This window comes from Saccostrea cucullata, unplaced genomic scaffold, assembly GCF_032062105.1.
Source record: "Saccostrea cucullata isolate Sc308-1 unplaced genomic scaffold, CSIRO_AGI_Scuc_v1 ctg6088, whole genome shotgun sequence".
NCBI classification, from domain to species: Eukaryota; Metazoa; Mollusca; class Bivalvia; order Ostreida; family Ostreidae; genus Saccostrea; species Saccostrea cuccullata.
Genome location: NW_026927562.1, coordinates 6,687 through 12,889, shown reverse-complemented (window position 1 = coordinate 12,889; position 6,203 = coordinate 6,687). Strand labels below are relative to the sequence as shown.

The window sequence follows — 6,203 nt, the reverse complement described above, 5'->3', positions numbered from 1 at the left end:
AACATGAACATGAAGTATGAAAATTTATAATAATTATTATGACCCACTTTAAAAATGGCCTGTCTGGTTTTATATTCTGCTTGTGGAAATAGAAAAATTACATGTTTATATTTAATGTTTTACATTTGATGTTCAGTGAAGCGAAGTTTAAAGCGATGGTAAAAAAACGATTCCGGTCTTTGATTGATTGGCCCTCAATTTGAATAATTATGCACACACACACAAAACAGGAACAATACCACAGAAGTAATTCACTTAATCTAATTCCACTAACAGCGGTATATAAAAGGTGATTTAGTTTCCTTTTCTAAAGGAAACATACCTTACAAGAAAAAAAGGTAGGATTTATTTACACATATGTTGTCGTTGGTAGTAAATTCTGAATGTCTGATGTGTTGATGATAGAAGGATTTGATAGTCAGTCTTATATATAAAGTATAAATCAATTTTAGGAATAAAATACATTTGAAAAAGTTTTATTGTATCCATCCATTTCACAGAATTAAAGACACTCTTTGATGATGCTGTACTTGGTGTTCGTGTCATTTCTTTGCCTTCAGGCTACAAACTTGGTTTTTGGACAAGGTTAGTTATTTTGTTAACTTTTCATTTGATAATCATCATATCTTAATTTTAAAACTTCTATTATCTTTAAAACGTATGCTCTATTTGTTACAGAAAACCAGAAAGTATGCAAAAACTGCTCAGAATCTTCCAATGAGCCTTTTTCAATTACAAAAAAGTAGTGTTATAATGTTTACAATCATATACTGTAAATCCCTTTTTATTCGCGAAAACTTTATTTTCGCGTAATTACGCGAGATAGTGTGCTCGCGCAAAATTTAATTCTCGCGTATAATAACATTTCTAAAGATTATATAGGGTATTAACCACAATTCGTGAAAATTTTGTCTCGCTAATCAAGAGTCAATGACTATCTCGCGAAAAAAAAGGTGTCGCGAAAATTTAGTGATCTACAGTACTCTTCTTTTTTTCCTGAGATTTTGATTGAAAAGTATGTTTTAGAGGTCCGTATTTGCTTTGCTCATGAATTGTATTGTTTCAATGGTTTTTAGACTTGAATATCCCCCTATATATATACTAAGTAATTTAAAATATGTATGTACGAGGACTTTTGAGAATTATTTTTTCATAATTAATATACATTTCTACCTTGAGAAAACATTTATGATGAATATAAGCTGGAGACATATCATAATTTTATAAATGTTAGAACAATATATCTATACAATAAGTACCCAGCACAGTAATGAAATATGATCTAGAATCTGTAACTACTAAGAACTTCATCCTGGTCGGCCCACAGTAATGAAACATATGGGGATATCGAACATTATTCAAACTCAGAAGTCCATTTAACAAAACCAAATTGGAAGAGAGCAAACGACGGACCTGCAATACATGAGAGGTGGGATCAGGTGCCATGGAGAAGTGAGCTTCCCCTGCCAACCGGTCACCTCCGCCGCAAGCTCCTTGTCATGATTTGAAAATAACGGGAAAATCCGTTGTTTATTCAGTGTATAAATAATGGACTAACAATTAGTATGAAATTAAAAACGTCAGTCAGCATTTGACTCAATGATAAATTGTATTTGCTGACAAGGTCATTGTATCAACCATAGAACTTGTGAAATAATGACTTTAAACGAGACTGCTGATGAAAATGATTTTAAACCAACCAAATTTTCCATCGCTCTTTCCAAGAAAACGCCTCCATTACTTTATCTTATGTTTAATCTGCAAAAAACCCTTGCATTGACTATATATAAGAACGGTCACCTAATTAACCAAAATTTAATCGGTAAATGTATTAATAAAGCCTATTGCATATATTCCGACTTTTTAAAGGCATAATGATGTCATATAAATTGCAATGTTTACGCCTGGATGAAGTCATAATATCAACTGCAGAGATGTGCCTATATATGTTATGAATAGTTCGTTTGTTTTATTGTTTAATGGATTTTTGAACTTGAATACTGTTCCTTATCTTAATTCATGTTTTTATTTCTTTACAGATGTTTGTGGAAACCAGTATTACAATAAAATGTTTGGTGTTTGCTGCAACGGGGTGTTAAATAGGCGAGCGTGGGGTAAGGATTGCTGTGGAACTATGGCATATAACTCAGATTTTGATACTTGCTGCAACGGATTTGTCACTAGAAATAGCAGGGGTGCAAGTTGTTGTGGAAATAGAGCATACAGCCCTTATTATGCTGTTTGCTGCAACGGGGTCGTAAATTCACGAAGACGGGGCACAAGTTGCTGTGGAACTCAAGCATATAATTCTAGATATATGAACTGTTGCAATGGTTATATCTGTTAAATCCATCTCGAAATAAAGTCATTCTTGTTTTCTTGTAATTACTTGCACGTATGTTTTTCTTTTAAATGACTGACATCTTTCATTCTCTGTGTATGTCATTATTAACACACCGAATTCAGGACAGTTTTTTCTGTTATTTCCCGATCATGACAAGGAGCACACGGCGGGTGTAACTGGTCGGCAGGTTATGCTCACTCCTCCATTGTACCTGATACCAACTCTGATGTTTTGGAGGTCCATGTTTGCTCTGCTCCTATTTTGTATTGTTTTATGGACTTTTGAGCTTGAATATAAAACAAGAATACAATTGTTGTTAGTTTATTTTTCTGAATAATTATAATGAACAACACAGAACATTTTCTGAATTACTGAATCGACAGGGAGGCTTAAAAATCATACACCTGTGATAATGCACTATTACCGCATGATTAGGAAAAGCGATCAATTAAGGGCAAACCTGAATTCATCACATTTGTCAAATGGCAATAAGTGGTTAATTGTTCATTGCTGTGAAATAGGCAAAGAAAACGGAACTGCTTAATTAAAATAAATACAATAAAATATAGAGATAACAAAAATATTCACGCTCAAAGTTCATTTAACGAAGAAGAAAGACAGACATCTAAAACAACAGAGGTGGGATCAGGTGCCATTGAGGAGTGAGAACTCCCTGAAGACCGGTCACACCTGCGGTGTTTAAATTATAGTCTAGCAATTAGTGTGAAAACTGAGTATACTCCCACAAAAATTAGGGGATTGACAATTGAAAAATTGAAGTAATCATAAAGCTATCTTGTAAAGTAATAACTTTTTTATTCTTAGTAAAATATCCAAATATGAAACAGATGTGTCAGACTCTATGCTCTCTTTTTTATTCAAGATCAATGAGATATAGTCGATAAATAGATGAAAGTTACTATTATAAATTGATAATATGTCGATATATCAAAATCTTGAGCTGAAGACCACATCAATCTTTTTTCTTTTCCTGTAGAAGATTTTGAAAAAAAATCTGCTTCTTATGAATAATAAAATAGGTCTTTAAGAAAGTGCACTTGGTATGCATTAGGACTTCCAAAAGATTGATGGAAGACCTGATCTCTCAAAAATCACATAAATCATTGTCAATCAGAAACTCAAACATATATCTATAAACTTCAGAGTATTTTTATGCAAAATCAGAATATTTTTAACATTTTTTTCTTACAAATGACCACTGACAATGTAAGTATATTTGCTAGTTTCATTTTAATTGAAAAGGTTGCCTATGATTTATGTTATGATATCATTGATTTTGAAAAAAAAAGTGATTTCAAATTTTAAAAAAACAAAAAGTTGGGAGTTTTCAAGTATCGATAACTGAATTAACCACTTCTCAAATATACTGTTGCACAGTACTCTTGAAGTTTCTCCTTCACTAATGTTAATATTTTTATGAGGAGTAAAGCGAAAAGCTTGGTAAAACATTTACTGGAACCTGATATGTTTCTTTTTTTGTAAGGGTTTCATGGTGTTTTGGAATCTAGTTTAAATATGGTAATTAAACTTGTTGCGATTATAAAATCTATTTAAAACTAACATATCAATTTGAAGAATTTCCATCTTAGAAAGGGATCTGTGGTTATAAGTTTGAAGTTTATCACTTGCAGAATTGATTCCTAACTACTATATGAAACACAATTCAAATAATGAGCCTTACAAAGACAATGTTTTCACCTGCTTTGTCAGCATGGACCAGTACGTACTGATCGTGTAATCTATCTAATTCTTGGTTCACTTCTGCATTGCCGATGACAAAATGATAGATGGTTTTATATTGCCCTCAGTCGCTTAATGCAAGATATCAACACCCATCTTAAGCTTACACATTGAATCCTTTCCGACAATGTGTCAAAGTTTTCTTTTCCTTATTTGATCCATCTTCTGGTGTTATCTTGTTCTATGGAATTCATATTTATGAAATTAAAAATATCGGTGTTCAATATAAATCTGTAGAACGGAAAGGTAATTTGGCATACATAAAAATTATTACACAACGCTACTTTTGTTCTTGACTTTTAAACTTCTAGGGGAAACTAAATATATCAATTTCTATCGACAACGTTTTGTCACAAAAAAAACAATAAATGGTTGTTAAACTTAAATGTCGACTGCACCTCGACTAACAATGGTTTTCTTGGGGTGAAAAATGTCAATGTTACACTCAACTAGATAAATTTGTTTTATTGCCCTATGTTGAAGTCAGAGTGAATAAAGCCAGCGTGATTGAATGTACATGTACTATTGCCCAATGCTTCAACCTTTAAAATTCTAACGTACTACTGTGTCAACCCTTGTTGAAACTAGAAAACTGACCAGTCAGCAAGGGCCCCGCCATGGGGTAGAATTAAAAGGGTGCAGCTTACAGAATGATTAATAAATGTACGAAGAATAAGCAACAGCAACTGTATTCTTAAAATTTCAAGATAATTTCTGAATATTCAAAAACCTGAAAATAATATCCTTGTATTTACATTAGGCAGTAAAGAACAACTTAATATTGAATGTACCTGGTATATTTAAAGAATTATGAAGCTTGTGTTATATAAAATGCCAGCCTTCAATGAATGCAAATATCATGAAGGCTTGACCTTAACTTCAAACAAACAGCAGTTGCAGACAAAGGTTTTCATTAATCTTAAAGTGACAGATAAAGAAAAGCCTACTAAATTTTCTGCAGCAGGCTAGATAATTAATCCCAAGGGATTAATTGTACCTCTCTCATCATTTTCTTCTAAATTTACAACAAGACTTTTTCAGTATTAATGATAGAATGGGGTTTTTATACAACTACATTTAAAATTAATAATATTCTTGAATTAATGTATTAAAAAAAAGTGAAAAAAGTAAATCAAAAAATCTTCTTTAATCTATTTCTTTTTTTTAGAATTCAATGAAATCATAACTATCAAACAAAAATAAATAATAAAAATTTATATTTAAATCCACATTTCAGAGTGTTCATAGCATTCCAAATTGATTTAACTTCAAAACAAACTTCATTTGCAGACAGAGGTGGTAATTAATCTCAATGTGACAGATAAAGATAATGCTCTGGATTTTCTTCAGGAGGAAAGCTAATTAATCCCAATGGACTCCTAGCAGCATTCATTTTACAATGGGAACATCTTCAGCAGTTATCTCTCTTTGCCAATGCAATTCTTATATAAAGTTAAGGAATCTACCCCACCACCCCAGCTCCAAACCAGGGGACATAGAGAATCAAACTTAGAATCAAAATATGTATTTCTGCCTACTGAACTACGGTACCAAATTTGTACTTGATTGGGCAACCATAAAAAAAGTTGTCTGTTCATTCTTATGCATAGTTAAGGAATCTACCCCATCACCCCAGCTCCAAACCAGAAGACATAGAGAACCAAACTTAGCATCAAAATATGTATTTCTGCCTACTGAACTACCATACCAAAATTGAACTTGATTGGGCGACCATAAAAAAAGTTATTAGAAAAAAACAGAAAATTTGTGGACGGAAGAGTGACAGACGGACAGACAGACAGACAGACAGCTAGACAGACGGACGGACAGAGTGATTACTATAGGGCACCCGCAAATCCTTGCGGGGCCCTAATTAATATCATAAAAATTGAACCATTTAAGGTATTATTCAATCTTACAGATTACACCAATTACATACTGTAACAATCTGGTAATCCTACTGCAGAATTAAGTTCATGTGAACAAGTATATGAACCTGTGGCTTACTGATGTTTGATATAGAACCGTTTGGGCAATACAGTTTTATTTTTATTAACATTAGCTTTCTGATTCCTCCATTAAGTTAAGAGATAGTATA

At 32.4% G+C, this 6,203-nt stretch overlaps 1 long non-coding RNA gene across 2 annotated transcripts; it reads left to right on the top strand.

Moving 5' to 3' along the window:
* The first annotated feature begins 226 nt into the window (after window positions 1-226).
* Window positions 227-2,385, top strand: LOC134274777 (uncharacterized). Of its 2 annotated transcripts, XR_009993719.1 has the most exons (3): window positions 227-338; window positions 501-585; window positions 2,040-2,385. It is a non-coding gene; the product is annotated as an uncharacterized LOC134274777 (long non-coding RNA). The 2 variants fall into 2 exon arrangements; XR_009993718.1 differs by lacking the exon at window positions 227-338 and having other exon boundaries at window positions 489-585.
* Window positions 2,386-6,203: the final 3,818 nt, after the last annotated feature.